Raw genomic sequence first — 20,835 nt, 5'->3', positions numbered from 1 at the left:
TGGCAAGAGAGATCCAATTAGATATGGGTGGGACACTGGCAATGCCCATGACAAGTCTCCTATAATCACTCTAAATATTATTCTTAGCCTTCCTCCAATGCACCTGCAACACAAATTATAACTGTAAATGGGGAATTTTGTGGTCAGGGTATGTGACTTAATGCTAGCCCTTGGAGCCCAAAATACCATGGTGTTCCATGGGGGGTGGGGGTGGGGATGGAGGGATCATGTGTTAAGCAGTCTTGATTTGAATTCCTCTCATGATGGGGCCAGTAGGCTGTGAATATATCCTGGGGGTAGTATCTCAATTCCTGAATTTATCGTTAGAATAGATATGCTTACAACTGGCAGAATTCTCACCTTAGCTACTTGACCTGTGAAGTGAGGTGTTTTAAGTTAGAAACAGCCAAGTGAAAGCCTTAAGAGATCTTACTCCATAGGAAAGTAGTAAAAACAAAAGCAATGGTGTGTTCTGAGAGGAAATGCAGAGTATAGTGCCTCCATCGAAGACTTAAAATATTCAGAAATGATTAGTTCTATCACAGTCACATATAAATCTCTTCTAGCCTGTGTGGATCTTAGAGAATTAAGTGATTCATTGTATGGCAAATCCATTTATGGTTGTTGTTCCATATTTTGTGTCTTTACTGCGGCAACTTATTGCTCTTTAAATTTACCTTAACCATGCCAACTAAGGTGGCCATGGATGTTATGTGAAATACCAATTCATTAATTCAGGCATATATAGTAGCAATCACACATTAAATGGAAATGATAGATACTTCAGAGAGGGTTGCAGTCCTTATAGGCACTGATAAATTTCATGTACACATGGTGCCTACACCTGCTGCAATCCTCTTTGCACTTAACCTACACTTATGGCCTAATGGGGAATTCTCTTTGGCCAATTAACTGAGGATGGTAAAAATTGTGCCAGTATAATTTGGCTTACCAGTAAGTTTTGGCACCAAGGCCAGAGTGTACTCTGTTGTTACCTAAGAATACCAGAAGGACAATTAGAGAAGGAAAATCTTCCAAATGGACAAAATTTCTTGTGGTCAGCTTTCCCTGAAAGGAGAAATGGTCTGAGTTACGATCTCCACTGATTCATAGACAGTGGTTAGATGCTTGGACAGATTTTCAGGGACTTAAAAGGAACAAGATTAGAGGATAATGGCAAGGAAATTTGGGGAATGAGTATGCAGATGGACCTCTCTGAAAAGCCCAGATTGTGAAAAAAATTTGCACCTCATGGGAATACTTATTAAAAGGACCTCTTATTAAAAGGCCCTCCACTGAGAAAGAGGTTTTCAATCATCAAGCTGATCTTCTTTTGGAAGATGTCAGTCAGTCATTTTCCCCAGAACAAAGTGGTCATGCTGGAATTTATAAAGGTGATGCATGGCTTCAAAAATGTGGTTTCCTCTTACCAAGGTAGAACTACCTAAAGCTACTTCTGTGTAAGCAACTTCCCAAAACAATCAACAGTGAGCTCCTGGTAAATTAACATAATAGGGTGGGGACAGCAGCCAACTAGCTACATAGACTCATTTTATTGTTGAGGAAGCAGTGATTTATTCTCACTACAATAATTGTTACACTGATTTACCTTCCCTGCTTACCATGTATATTAGAGTTCTCTAGGGAAACAGAAACAATGGGAGATATCTGAAAATACTATGAAATTTTCTGTGGAGATATACAAGTCCAATTTCTGTAGGGCAGGTTGCAAGCCAGGAACTCCAATAAAGGTGCTTGATGATATCCCCAGGAGAAACTGTCTGTCTGAAGTAGAGATGGGAATTCTCTTTTCTGACTGCTGAAATCACTTCTCCTTTTAAAGCCTTTGACTGGTTAAAGGAGATGGTCTTTCATTGCTGAAGTCAATCTCATCAGTTGATTGTAGATGTAATGAGCAGCCATAGACTCAGTCAACTCACTGATTATTTAAATCCACGAAATGTCCTCACAGTACAATTTGGCCAGTGCTTGCTGGTTCAAACAACTGGGAAAATTGACATATGAGCCAAACCATCTACCATGTTTCTGCCAGCAACACTATTTGTGAACTCACTAAATGCCTTGTTCACTATTGCTGTATCTTACATTTAGATTTTAGGGACCTGCACTAGATTACTTCTCACAAAGGAACCCATTTATGGGGGCCACTACTGTTAGCCTGTACCTCCTTATCAAAATCTACAGGGCTTATAATATCGGTGACTAGTCTACTGAAGATTGATTGATAGTTTCAGTTGAGACTCAACATCTTGCTAGGTTGCAGTATGTCCTCTAGGAAGGTATATGCAACCAACAAATGTTGTATTTCCCCATAGTCTGAATACAAGATTGATGTGGAATTAGTACCTTTCAGTATTGTACCTAACCATGTACTTAGGAAAGATTTGCTTCCTTTCTGCAGCAGTGGATTTTGCTATTTCAAGGTCTTAGACTGAAAAGTTAAATGATTCTAAAGGGCACTCAAAAATGGTTCCATTAAATTTGAAGTGGATATGAGCAATTTTGGAATTTCATGTGAATGAAACATAAAAGATATACCATATTGGCTGTGAATAATTGAGCTTTGCAATCGAGGGGAAAGCTTATTCCTTTTTATAGGAAAAAAAAAAAAGGGAAACTATATCTGGATCTAAAGGAATCTTCTGCAAGAGGTCTTTAAGAGTCTTTTTGGGGGGTAAAAGTTAACAGAAGACTATAGTTATCACATACAAGCAAGTGAAAAAAGGCTTCAGCTCCATTAAAAATAAAACTTTGGATGACTCTGCAAGGTCAAGAATCTTAACCAACCAAAATGTTGGCTGAGGGGACAAAGAACATGGAATGTGTACTAGAAGCACAAAGTTGTAAATACCAACTACAGCCTTATGACCAGTTGCAAAAACGGAGGATACCTGTAGACACCCATATTTACTTTCTTGATAATCATGTACATGTTTATATAACTAATTTTCCATGCTCCACCTTTCACACTATTGTTGTATTTTGATCCATAGGTTAGACAATATCAAGATGGAATTGTGAATTGATCACAACTGACTGAAGAGAATTGGGGAATTCCCTTTAGGAAAAAAACAAAAACCTTTCAAGTATAATTTATAATTACAAGATATTGGAGCGTATTGTTGTTATTGTAAGTTTAAGTATGGTAGAAGAATGTATATGTTTGTCAACTAAAGTATGGGCAAAGACAGACATCTCACATTTATGTCTCCCTATCAAATGAATTTGGACACCCACTTTGCGTTCTGATATTTTGCCATACCTTCTCTAGGTTTATTTCATTAAAAAGAATGCTACTCTTTGGGGCATGGAAGTTGTTCTGAGTAATCTTACAATGATAGATACAGGCCATTATACATTTTGTCAGAACCTATAAAAGTATACAATACAAAAGGTAAATAAACCATAATGTAAACCACTGCCATGGTTAGTAGCAATGCTTTGATATTTGTTCATCAGTTGTTACAAATGTACGATATTCAGTTGGATGTGTGGGGGGGGGAAGGGAATGGGATGTATGGGAATCCCCTGTATTTTCTATGTGACTTTTCTGTAACCTAATGTTTCTCAGAAAATAAAGTGGAAAAAAAAAGGCATTGGTGGAACATACAGAAGAAACTGCCAATATAAATGAGAGATAAGAGTTCATATAGATCGTTCTCGTTCGCTCCGCGCCGCCACCTCGCGCCGTATAGGACACAGCCTTCGCCTCGCGCCCGCCGCGGTCGTCTCCTCGCTGCTGCCCTTTCTGCTCAGCGCCCCTTCCGCTAGCCGCTGCCAAGATGAACAGTCAGCTCAACGGCTTCCATGAGGCGTTCATTGAGGAGGGCACATTCCTCTTCACCTCAGAGTCTGTGGGGGAAGGCCACCCAGATAAGATTTGTGACCAGATCAGTGATGCTGTGCTTGATGCCCACCTTCAGCAGGACCCTGATGCCAAAGTAGCTTGTGAAACTGTTGCTAAAACTGGAATGATCCTTCTTGCTGGGGAAATTACATCCAGAGCTGCTGTTGACTACCAGAAAGTGGTTCGTGAAACCATTAAACACATTGGCTATGATGATTCTTCCAAAGGGTTTGACTACAAGACCTGTAATGTGCTGGTGGCCTTGGAACAACAATCACCAGATATTGCTCAAGGCATTCATCTTGATCGGAATGAGGAAGACATTGGTGCAGGAGACCAGGGTTTGATGTTTGGTTAAGCCACTGATGAAACTGAAGAGTGTATGCCTTTAACCATTGTCTTAGCACACAAGCTCAATGCCAAACTGGCTGAACTACGCCGCAATGGCACTTTGCCTTGGCTACGCCCAGATTCTAAAACTCAAGTGACAGTGCAGTACATGCAGGATTGAGGTGCTGTGCTTCCCATCAGAGTCCACACAATTCTGATATCGGTTCAGCATGATGAAGATGTTTGTCTTGATGAGATGAGGGATGCCCTAAAGGAGAAAGTCATCAAAGCTGTTGTACCTGCAAAATGCCTTGATGAGGATACAATCTACCACCTTCAGCCAAGTGGCAGATTTGTTATTGGTGGGCCTCAGAGTGATGCTGGTTTGACTGGCCGGAAGATCATTGTGGACACTTATGGTGGTTGGGGAACTCACGGAGGAGGTGCCTTTTCAGGAAAGGATTATACCAAGGTGGACCGTTCTGCTGCTTATGCTGCTCGTTGGGTGGCAAAATCCCTTGTTAAAGGAGGTTTATGCAGAAGGGTTCTTGTTCAGGTCTCTTATGCTATTGGAGTTTCTCATCCATTGTCTATCTCCATTTTCCATTATGGCACCTCTCAGAAGAGTGAGAGAGAGCTATTAGAGATCGTGAAGAAGAATTTTGACCTCCGCCCTGGGGTCATTGTCAGGGATCTGGATCTGAAGAAGCCAATTTATCAGAGGACTGCAGCCTATGGCCACTTTGGTAGGGACAGCTTCCCATGGGAAGTGCCCAAAAAGCTTAAATATTGAAAGTGTTAGCCTTTTTTCCCCAGACTTGTTGGCGTAGGCTACAGAGAAGCTTTCAAGCTCTGAGGGAAACGGCCCTTCTTCCTAAATTTTCCTGTCCTCTTTCAGCTCCTGATCGGTTGCAGTCACTCTAGTCAATGACATAAATTGTAGCTTTTGTGGGGGACTGTAAGTTGGGCTTGCTAATTCTGTCCCTGGTGTTTTGTTCACCATTTATAATGAATTTAGTGAGCATAGGTGATCCATGTAACTGCCTCAACAAACAACACTGTAGTAAATAATGCTTTGAAATTGAACCTTTGTGCCCTGTCACCCAACCCTCTAAAATCCTAATTGCATTGACTTTCCCACCAAATGCTGAAAATGTCCTTGTAATGTGCACGTAAAGTACTTGTAGTTCCATGATAGCCTCTGTGTGGCAATGCCACGGCCCTGTCAGCATGAATTTGTAATGTTTTGAGCTCTATTATGAATGTGAAGCCTTCCCTTAACTTCCCTGTAACTTGATCCACTTCTAATTATGTAGCTCTTTGTCAGGGAGTGTTCCCTATCCAATCAGTCTTGCATGTAACGCAAGTTCCAATTGGAGCTCTAGCCTGACGTTAAAAAAGAAAAGGGCAGTTACTATTAAACCATCTCCCTGGTGCTTATGCTCTTAATTGTCAACTCTTCAATAGCACCAAATCTAAATCTCCCCACTTTTCAGAGGATGTACGTAATAAGGTTTTTATTTAGTAAACCAATCCTATGCATGGTTTCAGCACTAGCCAAACCTCACCAATTCCTAGCTCTAGACAAACAGGCACTTGGCTTCCTTGTGGCGTCATACAGAGAAGTCATAGGGCAGTACCTGAGGGTCTGTAGGTTGCACACTTTGGTACCAGATAACTTTTTTTTTTCTTTATAAGAAAGACTGAGTACTCCACACTGCACAATAACTCCTCCCAGGGTTTTAACTTTGTTTTATTTTCAAAACCAGGTCCAATGAGCTTTCTGAAGAGCTGGTGTAGCTACAGAGAAACCAGCTTCCTTCAGAGAGCAGTACCTTTGGCGGGGAGGAGGAAATCCCTTCATACTTGAACATTTTCTAATTGCTTATTTATTGTATTCTGGGGTATGGCATAAGTACAGAGAAGCCATCACCTCAGATGGCAGCTTTTAAAAGTTTTTTTTTTTTTCCCTCAACACCATGATTCCTTTAACATGTTTCCAGCATTCCCAGGTAGGCCAAGGTGTCCTACAGAAAAACCTTGGGTTAGACCTACAGGGGGTCTGGCTGGTGTTAACAGAAGGGAGGGCAGAGCTGGTGCAGTTGGCCATGGAGAAAGCTGACTTGGGCTGGTGTGGTACAGAGAAGCCAGCTTGTTTACATGCTTATTCCATGACTGCTTGCCCTAAGCAGAAAGTGCCTTTCAGGATCTATTTTTGGAGGTTTATTACATATGTCTGGTTCTTAATTCCAACAGTTTGAAGATCTAAATAATAAAATGCTAGGTTCTACCTTAAAAAAAAAAAAAAAGAGTTCATATAGAGATGAAAGGCACAATGCAAAATTTTTAAAAATTTTATGTTTTTGTTTAATTTGTAAAATTATTGTTATTTTTTGTTGTCTTTGTTTTTGGGGAGGTTTTGAGAAGCAGAGGGGTTGCAGCTGTGGTAGGGGAGGGTCACTGATCTGGGGTGTCAGTGGCGGGGGGATGTGTGTGTATGGGTGCACGTGGGGCATCCCTGTATGGGGTGTGTGTTCATGTGGTCATGGGGTGTTCTCTCGGTGGGTGGAGACCCACAGAATAACCAACAAAATACAAAATTCCCATACTCCTGAATCCTGCTATATTCTCTCATAGAGTGGTGAGAAACTCTGGAGTGTATGGATAGTGCCTAGCAAAGGAGAGTGGACCAGTGTGTCAGCCCCTTGATATTGAAGCTTGTACTTATGAACCTTCTTGTGAAATCAAGTCTTGGCTTCATATTGTATATTGCCTAAGAGTTACCTTCCAAGGGCCTCCTTGTTGTTCAAATGTAGCCTCTCTCTAAGCCAAACTCAGCATATTAATTCACTACCTTCCCTCCCAGTGTGGGACATGATTCCCAGGGATGAGCCTCCCTGACACGGAGGGATTACTACCAAGTGCCAACTAAGAATACATTTGGAGAAAGTCCTAGACTAAAAGGGGGAAATATTAAATGCAAATGAGTTTTTATGGCTAAGAGATTTCAAAGTGAGTTGGGAGGTCATTCCAGAGGTTATATCTCAGGAGCATCTCACTGTCTGCCACAGTAAACAATGGCTCGAGTAGGGGTGCTCCTGGGGGCTCTGGAGACAACTAGATATTACAGGTAGGGTAGACAATCTCAGGAAATTGGCACCCAATCAGTGGGCCTTACCTTGGAATATATGATAAGACATCTTCCACAATGGATCAGAGTTAGACTCATTTATAATTTTCTTACACATGGTTCTTCTATCCCATTTATTTGAACATGTAATTAGCATTATACCTATTAAATATAGGTCCCACATACTTAAATCTTCTGGTGGTTTATTGCCAGGTGAGTTGTAGCCAATAGCTACTCTCCAGTTCATCAGACGCACCCAGGACAATTAACAAAAGGATGATGATGGAAAATGCCCAACCCAAGAAGCAGAGTATCTTCAACTGCAAGCAAGACAGTTCCATCCATCTGCCCCATTGGATCTAACCCCCTTCTCAGTCAGAAGTAGAGTTCGGGATCTAGATAGAGGAACAAACAAACATAAGGGGAGAATGCAACTGTGGACTAGAGTAAACTTACTGTAGTAATGGAAGAACATTTAATAATGATATAAAGACAATAGTCACCAAAGCTTCTGAAGGTAGGGAGAAAGAACAATTGGTGTATCATGGGGTATTTTTGAGACGTTGGAATTGTTCTGCATGATATTGTAATGATGGATACCAGCCATTATACATTCTGTCAAAACATGAAATTTTGCTGTGCAAAGTGTAAAATATAGTGTAAACTGTAAACCATGGTTAGTAGCAACGCTTCAATATGTGTTCATCAATTGTAACAAATTCCCACACTAAGAAAGATGTTAATAGGGGAAAGTGTGGGAGGGGGAGAGGGTGAAGTATATGGAAATCCCCATATTTTTGATGTAACATTTATGTAATCTAAAGCTCCTCTTGAAATAAAAAGTAAAAATTATTTTTAAAAAAGAATGCTTCATGTCTTAGTGGGTCTAATAGCTAGTGTGTAGTCATGTGTCTATGGTTTTATCAATCAAAAACACTCAAGCTAGATGATGATTCAGAAGGACTGTGTGTGGAAAGCCTCTGAATTTTTGTGACTTTTTTTCCTCTTCTACAGTTAATGGTATTGTTCTAGTAATGCTGATGACAGATTTTTCACCTGGACAGTTCTCTGGTTTGTTCCTGTTCATCGTTTCTGGAAGCTAATGTGGTTTGTCTACCTCTCCCTCCTTTATTTCATCTCTTTTCTGCTTAAATTAGCCAGAGTGGATTCTCTTGTTTGCAATTAAGAACTTTAATCATTCCCTAATTAACAGATACATTTGAAGATAGTTTTCAGAAACGTGGTATCAGAAGGGAGAAATCAAGAACTTTTGAAAAAATCTCCTTTCTTTGATCCTCTCTCTAACATTTTCTAAAACATTTTCTCTAATTGCTAATGTTACATAAGAGGACAGTAATGTGATATTAGATGTGTCCACACTTTCTGTCTCTGAGTTTTCTGGGAAGAAAAATAGCAATAGCAAAAACTACTCTCTGTCTTTCTTGGCCACTGCTTCTATTTGTAAATAAATATTAGAATGTAACTTGAAGGCATGGTTAGCACAATCATCATCTCCCTTAATTATTAGGTATGAGGAACAGAGGAAACAAAATTATTGCAGAAACTGGAAGCAAATTGGATTTTATAAATAAAACTTAGGAAAGCTTTTGGAAAAGTAAGCTTAGGGTGATCATGGAATCAGATCACAAGGTCATACAAATAAAGTAAAAGAACAGACAAAACCTCTAGAGAATAAAGAAATTTGACTGGCCTAATGTGGCAGATTAAAGAAGGCCATAGATTTCTTTGACAATCCTCTCATTGCTTTTACCAGTTGAGTATGATGGGAATGATGCAATGCCAGATAAGGACCTAGCCTTGAAAAGGATTTTTCGTTTCCATTTTTCTACCTCTTGAGTCACCATGTGAGAAGACTGACCAAGACTGAAGCCACCATGTGGAAAGGAAGCCCAAGATAGCTGCATGAAGAGGTTATGGGGTGAGCAGTGGGGAAAAAGAGAGAAAGAGACAGAGAGAGAGAAGAGAAGAGAATGCTGGGCCATCCCTAAACATTAGCCTCTAGGCATTAGACTCATCAGAGATGAGACCCTAGACATTGTAGAAGAGAGGCAAATACTTCTGAGCCTGTCCAAAATTTTCACCCACAGAATCATGACATAAAATAATAATTGGTTTTTAAAGTCACCAATTTTGGGGATAATTTGTTATGCAGTAAGAGATAACCAGAACACCATATTATATTTATTTAATTTATTAATTTATATATGATGAATACTATTCATTATACCAATTCCTGTTCTTAAAGTACATTGGAATAAGTTTCTCTTATTTTATTTATTTATTTTTGCTTTTAAAGACACTTTAGATTCCATAAATGTTACATCAAAAACATAGGGATTCCATATATCCCACCCCCTCCCCCTACCACAATTTTCTCCATTAACAGCATCTTTCATTAGTATGGTACATTTGTTACAATTGATGAACACATACTGAAGTATAGCTACTAACCGTGACCTATAGTTTACATTATAATTTACAATTTGCACCACACATTTTATAGGTTTTGACAAAATGTATAATGTCCTGTATTTGTCATTGCAATATCATTCAGAACAATTCCAATAATCCCAAAATGCCCCATGTTATACCTAATGTTCCCTCTCCCTCCCCTCAGAACCTCTGGTAACCACTTTCTTTATATCAATGTTACAAGATCTTCCATTGCTAGAATAATACTAATAGACTAATACTAACACTAAATAGACTTAATAATAAGTCTACTTTTGTCCTTAGTTGCATTCCTCCCTATGTTTGCTCATGCCTCAGTCTTGAGGATTTTAGGATGATGATGCCCACTCTGCTTCTGATAGAGAGGGGGCTTAGATCCCATGGGGCAGATAGATGAAACTGTCTTCCTTGCAGTTGTACATACTCTGTTTTGGGAGATGGGTATTGTCCATCATGATCATTTTTTTAGTTGTCCTGGGTGAGTCCAATGAACTGGAGAGTAGGTGTTACAACACTGCTGAGATCTGGGGCCCAAAAGTTTCTCTGGAATTGGAATTGGAATTGGGTTGGAGTATCCCATTTTATGAAGAAAAAAATATTTTAAAAGCCTCAGAAGTTGATTGTTGGCAATTTATAATGTAAAAAGATGAATAAAGAAAGAAATTAGGAGTTTGGAAAGCAAAAGTTAGGAGAAGAGTAAATCAAAGGGTACTTTAGTAATTTTCTGACATACTTTCCCTAGGTAGTTGAATAAGGAGGGGTGCTAGTGACAGTAGAGGAATGTGGCAAGAGTAGCCCTTAGTACAAGGGACACAGCTGAGCACTGGGCAGATGGTAGAATGAATGGTGAGGTTCATAACCAGAGGAGTTAAAGCAAACAAGGAAACCAACAGCAATAAGATGAGGAGTTACCTGTAAAAGCTAAGCCTAAAAATAAGCACTGTGATATTTTTTAACCTAATAAAAATCTTGCTATGAATGAAAATACAAACACAGGCAAAAAATTCCAGGTATATTTGGGAATTTATTTATTTTTATTTAAATGACCACAACAAACTGATAAAGATGTAAATAACCTCATGTCATTTCAAGTGAGGTTCTGATACATATGAGTGCAGTTGGCAACGATTTTAGCATTTAATGAAGCATGAAAAGTTTTCAGTTTTCAGAGCTTTTTTGAATTTTATAAATGTAGACAAACCATTGTTAATCTGTAATGAACTGGTTGTGGCTGAAGACATAAAATGTCTTTAAGAAAATATACTTTCACTTGGGGGAAAAGCTAAGATATGTACTTAAGATCTACATTAAAAAACATGTTTGAAAATTTTGAAGATAAACTATGGATTATTTTAATGACTGATAATCCAAAACTATTTCTATCAAAAAAGCATTAGTATTATATATATAACAGAATTACTTCCAGCCTCCAGTCAATTTTGAAGTATTATTGAATACAACAAAAACCTTAAGATAATACAATTTAGACCACACTCAATGGTTTACTAAAATGGAATTTCAACACTAATTTTTTGTCCACTTTTATTTTGTAACAGCTTTATTAAGATATAGGTCATGTACCATCCAATTCACTCATTTAAACTGTACAACGCAATGATTTTCAATATATTAACAGATGTGTGCAACTATCACCACAGAACAATTTAGAACATTTTCATCACTTCAAAAACTAATCCCAGGAGTTTGGAGACAGCATTGTGGGTAGATGGCAGTGTAGGAAACTCTAGAAATCAGTCCCTCTACCACAATAACTTATATATTTTTAACAAATCAATTTTATTAATACATATTAATAAAGCATCAATCTATCCAAAGTGTATAATCAATGGTATTCAGGGTAATCACACATTTGTGCATTCATCACTTCATTCATTCTTAGAGCACTTTCATTACTCCAATAATAAGAACCAACAACAAAAAATGAAAACTCATCATCTCTCAATTTCTCTATCTGTACATAACTGCTATTCATTTTCCTTCTCTCTAGTATATTTATATTTATATTTTGTAAAAACAGTCATATATGTAATATACCCATATTTGTGTTTTACATGAGGTTTTACCCTCTTATAAAAGTCCCATGTTGCAATTTTTGGCTTTCCTTCCAGTAATAAACATGACCTTACACTTTCCCTCTCAACCCCACTGTCATACCTATATAATAGCTCTGCTAGTTAAAAACACCATAATATGCTTTCACAATATCTATTCATTTCCAAAGATTTGCCAAAAAACTTTTTACCAATTCTACCTAGATTAAACCTCAGCTTTTCATTCTCTAACCTCATTATATTTTCTGGTGACCCATATTCAAGTTATAACTCCATGAGATTACACAATATATTAAGTTCATAGTAGCACAACCATACAGTATTTGTCCTTTTGTGTTTGGCTTTGGTTCACTCAACATAATGTCCTCCAAGTTTATCCATATTGTCATATGCTTCATGATTTCATTTCTTCTTACTGCTGCATAATATTCCACTGTGTATATATACCACAATTTGTTTATCCATTCATCAGTTGATGGATACCTGAGCTGTTTCCAACTTCTGGCACTTGTGAATAAGGCTGCTATTAAAATCAGTGTGCAGATGTCTGTTTGCATCTGTCTCAGTTCTTCTGGGTATATACCTAGTAATGGTATTGCTGGGTCACGTGGCAAGTCCATATTCAACTTCCTTAGGAACTACCAAACAATCCAAACAATACAGTGTCTGTACCATTCTACATTCCCACCAAGAGTGAATAAGTATTCCTATCTCTTCACATCCTCTCCAACATTTAGTTTTCTGATTTAATTTTTTAAGATTTATTTTTCTATTTATTTCTCCCCCCCCCCCCGCCCAGTTGTCTGTTCTCTGTGTCCATTTGCTGTGTGTTCTTCTGTGTCTACTTCTATCCTTATCAGCGGCCCTGGAAATCTGTGTTTCTTTTTGTTGTGTCATCTTGTGTAAGCTCTCCACGTGTATGTGTGTGCAGTGCAATTCTTGGGCAGGCTGCACTTTCTTTCGTGCTGGGTGGCTCTCCTTATGGGGTGCACTCCTTGTGCATGGGGCTCCCCTACACGGGGGACACCCCTGCATGGCACAGCACTCCTTGTGCGCATCAGCAGTGCGCGTGGGCCAGCTCCACATGGGTCAGGGAGGCCCAGGGTTCAAACCGCGGATCTCCTATGTGGTAGACAGATGCCCTATCCATTGGGCCAAGTCCGCTTCCCGTTTTTCGATTTTTCAATAGCTGCCAGTCTAATGGATGTGAAATGATATCTCATTGCAGTTTTGATTTGCATCCCTAATCATGAGTGATGTTGAACATTTTTTCAGGTGTCTCTTTTTTGGACATTTGTCTTTTAAAAATTTTGGCCCAGTTTTTCATCAGGTAGTCTATTATTATTGTCTATTATTATTGAGATGTATGGTCTCTTTCATATCATGGATATTAAACTCTTATTGGATATGTGATTGCCAAATATTTTCTCCCATTGAGTCAACTGCCTTTTCACCCTTTGGACAAAGTCCTTTGAGTGGCAAACGTATTTAATTTTGAGGAAGTCCCATTTATCTATTTTTCTCTTTTATTGCTTGTGCTCTGGGTGTAAGGTGTAAGAAATTACCATCTATTATAAGATCTTTAAGATGTTTTTCTACATTTTCTTCTAGGAGTTTTGTGATTATCATGCTTATAATGGAATAATCCATTTTGAGTTAATTTTTGTATAAAGTTTGAGATAAGGGTCTTCTTTCTTTCTTTTGGATATAGAAATCCAGTTCTCCCAGCACCAATTATTAAAACAGACTGTTCTAACCCAGCTGAGAGGGCTTTACACTGTTGTCAAAAATGACTTAACTGTAGATGTGTTAATTTCTAAGTTCTGGATTCAGTTCCATGGGTCAATGTGTCTGTCTTTAAGCCCGTACCATGCTATTTTTACCACTATATTTAAGTAATATGCTTTAAAGTCCAAAAGTGAGAGTCCTCTAACTTTGTTCTTCTTTTTTAAGATCTTCTTGGTTATTAGGGGCCCCTTACTCTTCCAAATAAATTTAATAAATTGTTTTCCACTTCTGCAAAAAAGGCTGATGGGATTTTTATTGGGATTGTGTTGAATCTGTATATCAGTTTGAGTAGATGTGACATTTTAATGATATTTAGTCTTTCAATCCATGAACACAAATGTCCTTCCATTTATTTTTCTTTGTTTCTTTCAGCAATGTTGTAGTTTTCAGAATACAGGTTCTTTATGTCCTTGGTTAAGTTTATTACTAAATATTTGGTTGTTTTGGCTTCTATTATAATTGGATTTTCTGATTTCTTCCACAGATTGCATATCAGTATAGAAATGCTATTAATTTTTGTGTACTAACCTTCAATCTGCCACTTTGCTGAATTCATCTATTTGTTCTAGCAGCTTTGCTATGGATTTTTTAGGAGATTCTAGATATGGGATCACATCATCAGTGAATAGTGAATGTTTCACCTTTCCCTTTCCTATTTGGGTACCTTTTATTTCTTTATCAAGCTTAATTGCCTTAGCTAGAACCTCTAGCACAATATTGAATAAGCATGGTGACAGTGGGCTTCCTTGTCTTCTTTCTGATCTCAATAGGAAAACGTTCAGTCTTTGACCATTGAATACAATGCTGGCTGTAGGTTTTTCATATATGCACCTTACCATGCTGAGAAAGCTTCCTTCTAGTCCTAACTTTTGGAGTGTTTATCAGAAAAGGGTGCTGTATTTAGTCAAATGCCTTTTCTACATCAATCAAGAGGATTGTGTGGTTTTTCTTCCTCAATTTATCAATGTGGTTTATTACACTAATTGCTTCCCTTATGTTTAACTGCCCTTGCATACCTGGGATAAAAGCCAATTGATTGTGTTGTATAATTCTTTTAATGTGCTTTTGGATTCAGTTTTCAAGTATTTTGTTGAGGCTTTTTACATCTATATTCATTAGAGATATTGGTCTGTAATTTTCTTTCTTTTTTTTTTTTTTGTAGTGTTTTTATCTGGTTTTGTTATTATGGTGATGTTGGTTTCTTAGAATGAGTCTGGTAGCATTCTTTCCTGCTAAATTTTTTTGAACGAGCTTGAGCAAGATTGTATTAGACTGTATTTGAAAGATTGGTAACATTCGCCTGTGAAGTCATCTGGTCTCTGGCTTTTCATCTTTGTGAGGTTTTTTTTATGACTTTCAATCTCTTCACTTAAAATTGGTTTGTCGAAATCTTCTATTTCTTCTAGGTGTTTTGTGTGTTCTAGGAATTTGTCTATCTCATCTGCATTGTCTAGTTTTTTTGCATAAAATTGTTCATAGTATCCTCTTATGACCTCTCTTATTTCTGCAGTGTCAGTGTTAATGTCTCCCCTCTTATTTCTAATATTATTTATTTGCATCTTCTCTCTTTTTTCCTTTGTCAGTCTAGCTAAGGGTTTGTCAATTTTGTTTATCTTCTCAAAGAACCAACTTTTGGTTTTGCTGATTTTTTCTATTGTTTTTTTTTGTTCTTGAATTCACTTATTTTGTTGTTGTTGTTGTTTTGCTTTCAATTTCATTTATTTTTGTTCTGATCTTTACTCTTTTTTTCCTTTAGCCTGTTTTGGGGTTAGTTTGCTGATGTTTTCTAGTTCCTTTTCAATTTTAGCTCTTTCTTCTTTTTTAATGAAAGCATTGGCTGCCATAAATTTCCTGCTCAGGACTGCCTTTGCAATGTCCCATAGGTTTTGATTTGATATGTTGTGTTCTCATTTTCATTCCTCTCAAGATATTTGCTGAATTATCTAGCAATTTCTTCTTTGACCCGCAGGTATTTTGAGATTGTTATTGTGAGGATAAAAATTGCAATAAAATCTTATATTAGTTTATATGATTTAGACTTAAAAGCGTTTCAACATGGTAAAATCGAATGATAATTCTAACTGATTTAAAATTGTTGATACCTCACAGGGGCATTTATTAAGTACTATGCTATTGTTCTTAATCCTATAGTAGAACTGTGAGGAATACAAAGTAAATTTAAGTTTTGGGTCCTTGTTCTTAACAAAAAGAAATAATTTGATTATGTTACAAGGACATTTCATACACAAATGCTAAATGAACAAAATCAAGAACGAATGCTCCCAATCTTATGGGCAGAGATGGTATCATCTTCCCTTTGAGATAAAGAGGCAAACTTGTTTATGCTATACAACATAGTATTACAAAAATCAGTTTCTTCTTTTTTTAAACTTGAAATCCAACTCTGACTTTATTTATTTTTTTAGAAGGTACCAGGGATGAACCCAGGACCTCAAATATGGTAAGCAGGCACTCAGTCACTTGAGCTACATCACCCCCTCAGTTTCCTTTTTATCTGATCAGGCTTTTGCCCACTCCACATCTGCCTCTAGGGAAGTCTTGAAAGGTAGCTCAGGAATAAACCAAGGTTAGATTTTGGAGATTGTTGTCTATGGAGATGTTAAAAAGAGAATATTGAGTAAAAGGGATTCTGTGAATTACAGTTTCCTTTAGAAATATTTTTCTGACCATAATGGCCTCTGGCATGGTAGAGAGGAGTCATAAACATTATGATCATCTTTTAATCTTGCTAAAAAAAAATCATGCTTTCCCAGCAGTGTTTAAGGTTGTAAAATAAACTCTATGACAAACATTATATTTCATTTATTCTTTCTATAAATGAAAGACCACACAAAAACTGCCATAGCAAGTTCAGTGCTTTCTCCTGTGAAGCTCTTAACCAGAAATCTTACCTTATCTCTTGACAAGCTTTTGGAGGACAAGTTTTCATTTATGAGTTTTTAATTCACAAAGATCCCCTAATTATAATTTGCTACACTTCAACTTTAGCTTTGTTTCCACTTTAAAAAGTTTACCAAACACTATAACAAAGTCTTTGAGCACACAGAATCCTGTAGCTCTTTTAGAGTGTACTACCTTGAATAAAGTTAAATAAAAGAAAGTACATGATTTTCTGGAATCTGCCCACCTTCAAATTGTCACAGGATCTTTGAACCTATATCCGTAAGTGATTCTGGCACACAGATTTTCTTTTCTGTTCCTTTTTGCCCTTTGTTTAGACTCTCAGTTTATATAACAGGGAAGTTATCTATTATTTAAAACCATCTTGGTACAGATATTTTTTTACAGGGGGTAGTACTTTGACAACTTTTTTTGTTTTCAATACTTGTATGGTTATAGATAGGTCCATTCAAGTTTCCTAATTCTTTTTGATTCAATTTTAGAAACTGCTGTTTCAGGATTATATTCATTTTTTAAAATGATTTTTGAGTTAATTAGAATAAAATTATATATAGAATTATATTTTAAAATTTTCCATTGCTTCTGTTATCACATCTTCATTTTCATTTCTAATTTTCTGTCAAGAAATTTATTCTTTTTTGTTCTTGATACTTCTAGAATTTTTTTTCAAAGTTGACTATGCTTAAACTTTAAAATATTAATTTTTAGGTTTATTACTATGGTCTGAAAATTTGAAATTTATTGTGTGTTTTACATCTTAATATGAGATTAAGTTTGCAAGTGTTTCATAGTTTCTGAAAAATGGGTGTTTTCTATTTACAGGACATAAAATAGCATATTTATAATTTCTTAAATCAAACTGCCTAATTATATTATCCACATCTTCCTTATACTTTATTCATGTTTGCCTTCTCAATTTGCTGAAGTTTATAGAGACTTATTTTTATAAATCTTCTGCATCTCTATCAATGAATCCTTATGTTCCTAAAACATTTTCCTTTTTATATTTTTAATCCTTTTTGTATCCTAAAGGTCCATAACTAATATCCTCATGTGGTGGCATATATTTTCAATTCTTTTTATGGTATAAATTCTACTCAGTCTACAAAAATTACTTTTGATAAGTGTGTACTGCTTAATATATTTTTGTAACATACAAACAAAGAACACTAGCATCTCAGTTTACATAACAGGGCAGTTATGGGTTACTTGAAACCATCTTGGCCCAGAGGTCAAAATATATGGATTGTATATTTCCAGAGGCAGCTCTAGAAAGGAAGATACAATTGCGTTTTATTTTATTGTTTTAGCCCATCTGAAAATTTTTTCTTAATTTGGAGAGATAACCTTATCTTTATAAGTTTAAAGCATTATTTATTTTTAGTCCTGATGTATTTGCATATCTCTTTGGGCATCTTGACTTTTCCAAACTTTTCCTTTCATGCTCCCCATACATATTAATGAAATGTAACCTATGTATTTTTTTAAATTCATTTTTTAAAAATATTACATTTAAAAAATATGAGGTCCCCGTTCACCCCCACCACCCCCACCCCACCACTCCCCCCACAGCAACACTCTCCCCCATCATCATGACACATCCATTGCATTTGGTGAGTACATTTCTGGGCATCACTGCACCTCATGGTCAATGGTCCACATCATAGACCATACTCTCCCAAGTTCCATCCAGTGGGCCATGGGAGGATCTACAGTGTCCGGTAATTGTTCCTGCAGCACCACCCGGGACAACTCCAAGTCCCAAAAACGCCTCCACATCTCATCTCTTCCTCCCATTCCCCGCACCCAGCAGCCACCATGGCCACTTTTTCCACACCAATGCCACATTTTCTCGATTACTAACCACAATAGTTCATGAATAGAATATCAGTAAGTCCACTCTAATCCTTACTGTATTCCTCCTTCCTGTGGACCTTGGCTTGGTTGTGTCCATTCCACATCTATGTCAAGAGGGGGCTTAGATTCCACATGGATGCTGGATGCAATCCTCCTGCTTTCAGTTGTAGGCACTGTTGGCTCCATGGTGTGGTGGTTGATGTTTTTCAACTCCATGTTAGCTGACTGGGGTAAGTCCAATAAACCAGAGTGTAGGAGCTGAAGCTATGTATTTTTGACCCAGATAATTGTATTAAACAAATATTATATTAAATAGCTTCTTTTGCAAAATTTATTTTTAACATTAGTTTTATAATAAGGTTTTTAATAATTTAGACTTAATTCTGTTTTTCCCTTGTTTCATTACTTGTCATTTTCAGTTCTTACAAATTTCTTATTCTTGAACCTTTAATTTTGCTTCAGTTCTCAGCTGAACGTAGTACATTTTTTTACTAAAAATACATAATTGAATAGTTCAGATTTCTTGGTTATCTCCGAATGCCATTGTTCTGCCTTGGCTGGGTTAAATTAAATTTTAAGCTCTCTTTGAGTTTTAAGCTCTTTGGATCAGAAGGCCTGCATATTGGGATATCCCCCTTACTTTGGGGGATACAGGCTCTTTCATGAGTTCTAGAGATGCCATAATGGAAAGACTAGGTTGCCCTTCTCCTAATTGATCCATCTGGAGTCCCAAGTTCAATTACCATCCTATATGAGCTTTCAAAGGCCTTTATACTGTAACTCCCTATAATACCTTAAGGCATCTTATTGGTATGACCTTTGTGAAGCAGTTTTTGGCTTGAGTGCTAGAGCTAGAAGCAGAATCCAGATTATAAGGGGACTAAGAGAATAAAGCTGAGAAATTGGATTCAACCCATATGGACTACCCTTTCAAGAAGCTAGTGGTGAAGGGAATGAGATAGGAGCAGTAGTAAATACAAGAGATGATTAAGGGAAGATATTTTCAAAATGGAGATCTGCACATGACTGATAGAAGAGGGAAAGGAACTGGTGGAGCAGAATAGGTTGAAAATGCCAAAGAGAGTGAGAATAACAGGTGGGCAATTTCTCAGAAAGCACTAAACAGAATAAAGTCAGTATATGATTCCCAAATGTGTGCTCTGAGATACTCACAGTGAGCATTTTCCACAAAAGTCCAGTTGTTGTTGTTGTTTTAAATCTTTGGTGTCAGCTAGAAAACCCCAACCTTCAGAATTTCTAAATTTAATGTGGTTCCAAATTTTTTAGTCCTTCTTTCCCAAAGGGATAAAAATGTCTAAGGTTTTTTGATGGGAACAAATAATGTCATGTTAATTTTGTTTGTCTGCTGAATCTTGGTGTATTTTGACAATTTTACTCTTATTTCTAAATCTAATTATTATAGGTGGGACATGTACTATGACCCCACTATAGTCTCATGCCAGTCAAAAAATGAGGAAAAGAGGAGTGTAAAAGGAAAGAGAATGGAGGGACTGTGCCCGTTATGAACATGATTATGAATTGGGTCAATATTTGTGCCTGGGATCCCCTGTCAGTACTTTAACACCTCCTTCCTCTTCTGCATACTCTCTATATCAGAAGTGTGGATGTTTGGATGGTCCTTTGGCTGTCAGGTCTTCTCGACTTCTCCCAGTTTCTATTATGTTCCATAACATAGTCTCTGGAAAATATGTTCTTGATCATCTAGTGCTCCAGATGCTTCTTAGTGGCCCATTCATTATCCAGTACAGTGGAAGTTCCTATAAGCCACAATTCTGCTGCCAGAATAGTCTATTTGGGCGCTATAGAAAAGGGGGCACTTCAGTGGACACACTCCATTCAGAGTCTCCATTGTGATGTGTTCACCCTATCACCCCACTGAAGAAAACCAGTTCTTTTGGTGCTAAAAAATCAACAGAAGGACAATGAATTAGAGCATAACCATTTACCACATTTTCCCCACCCCTTCCCGAGCTACCTGATCTTTTTTCTTCACCAGAAAGGAAGAAAGGAAATCCTTTGGATTATCCATTATTAACTATGGCCACAAGAGACTTGATTCCAGTGTTGATCTTGGCATATTCTATTCCACATAGTTTAGCCCCTGGTTTTGAAGATAATTAAAGAGAATTTCCATTATATTGACAGAAACTAAAAAGGTGTTGTTTTTATTCAAAGCTGTAGAGTTAAGAAAACAAAAGAGTTCAAAGGAACAATGATGATCAGTAGAACACTGCCCCCCTTTAACATGCCTGTTTATTTCAGACCATGTTATGAAAGCATTTTTGGTCTGTATATTTTAGGTCACTTTCTTTAGCTGTTGGTGTATATGCATATGTTTATAGAAACTGATACAACTCTTCTATAATGAACATAAT

General features: G+C 37.2%; 1 pseudogene; it reads left to right on the top strand.

The window, feature by feature from the left end:
* The first annotated feature begins 3,803 nt into the window (after nucleotides 1–3,803).
* On the top strand, nucleotides 3,804–5,634 carry LOC101415091 (S-adenosylmethionine synthase pseudogene; annotated as a pseudogene).
* Nucleotides 5,635–20,835: the final 15,201 nt, after the last annotated feature.

Source organism: Dasypus novemcinctus, chromosome 3 (assembly GCF_030445035.2).
Source record: "Dasypus novemcinctus isolate mDasNov1 chromosome 3, mDasNov1.1.hap2, whole genome shotgun sequence".
NCBI lineage: Eukaryota > Metazoa > Chordata > Mammalia > Cingulata > Dasypodidae > Dasypus > Dasypus novemcinctus.
The sequence above is the reverse complement of the archived record's forward strand: the minus strand, read 5'-3'. Positions and strand labels throughout refer to the sequence as shown.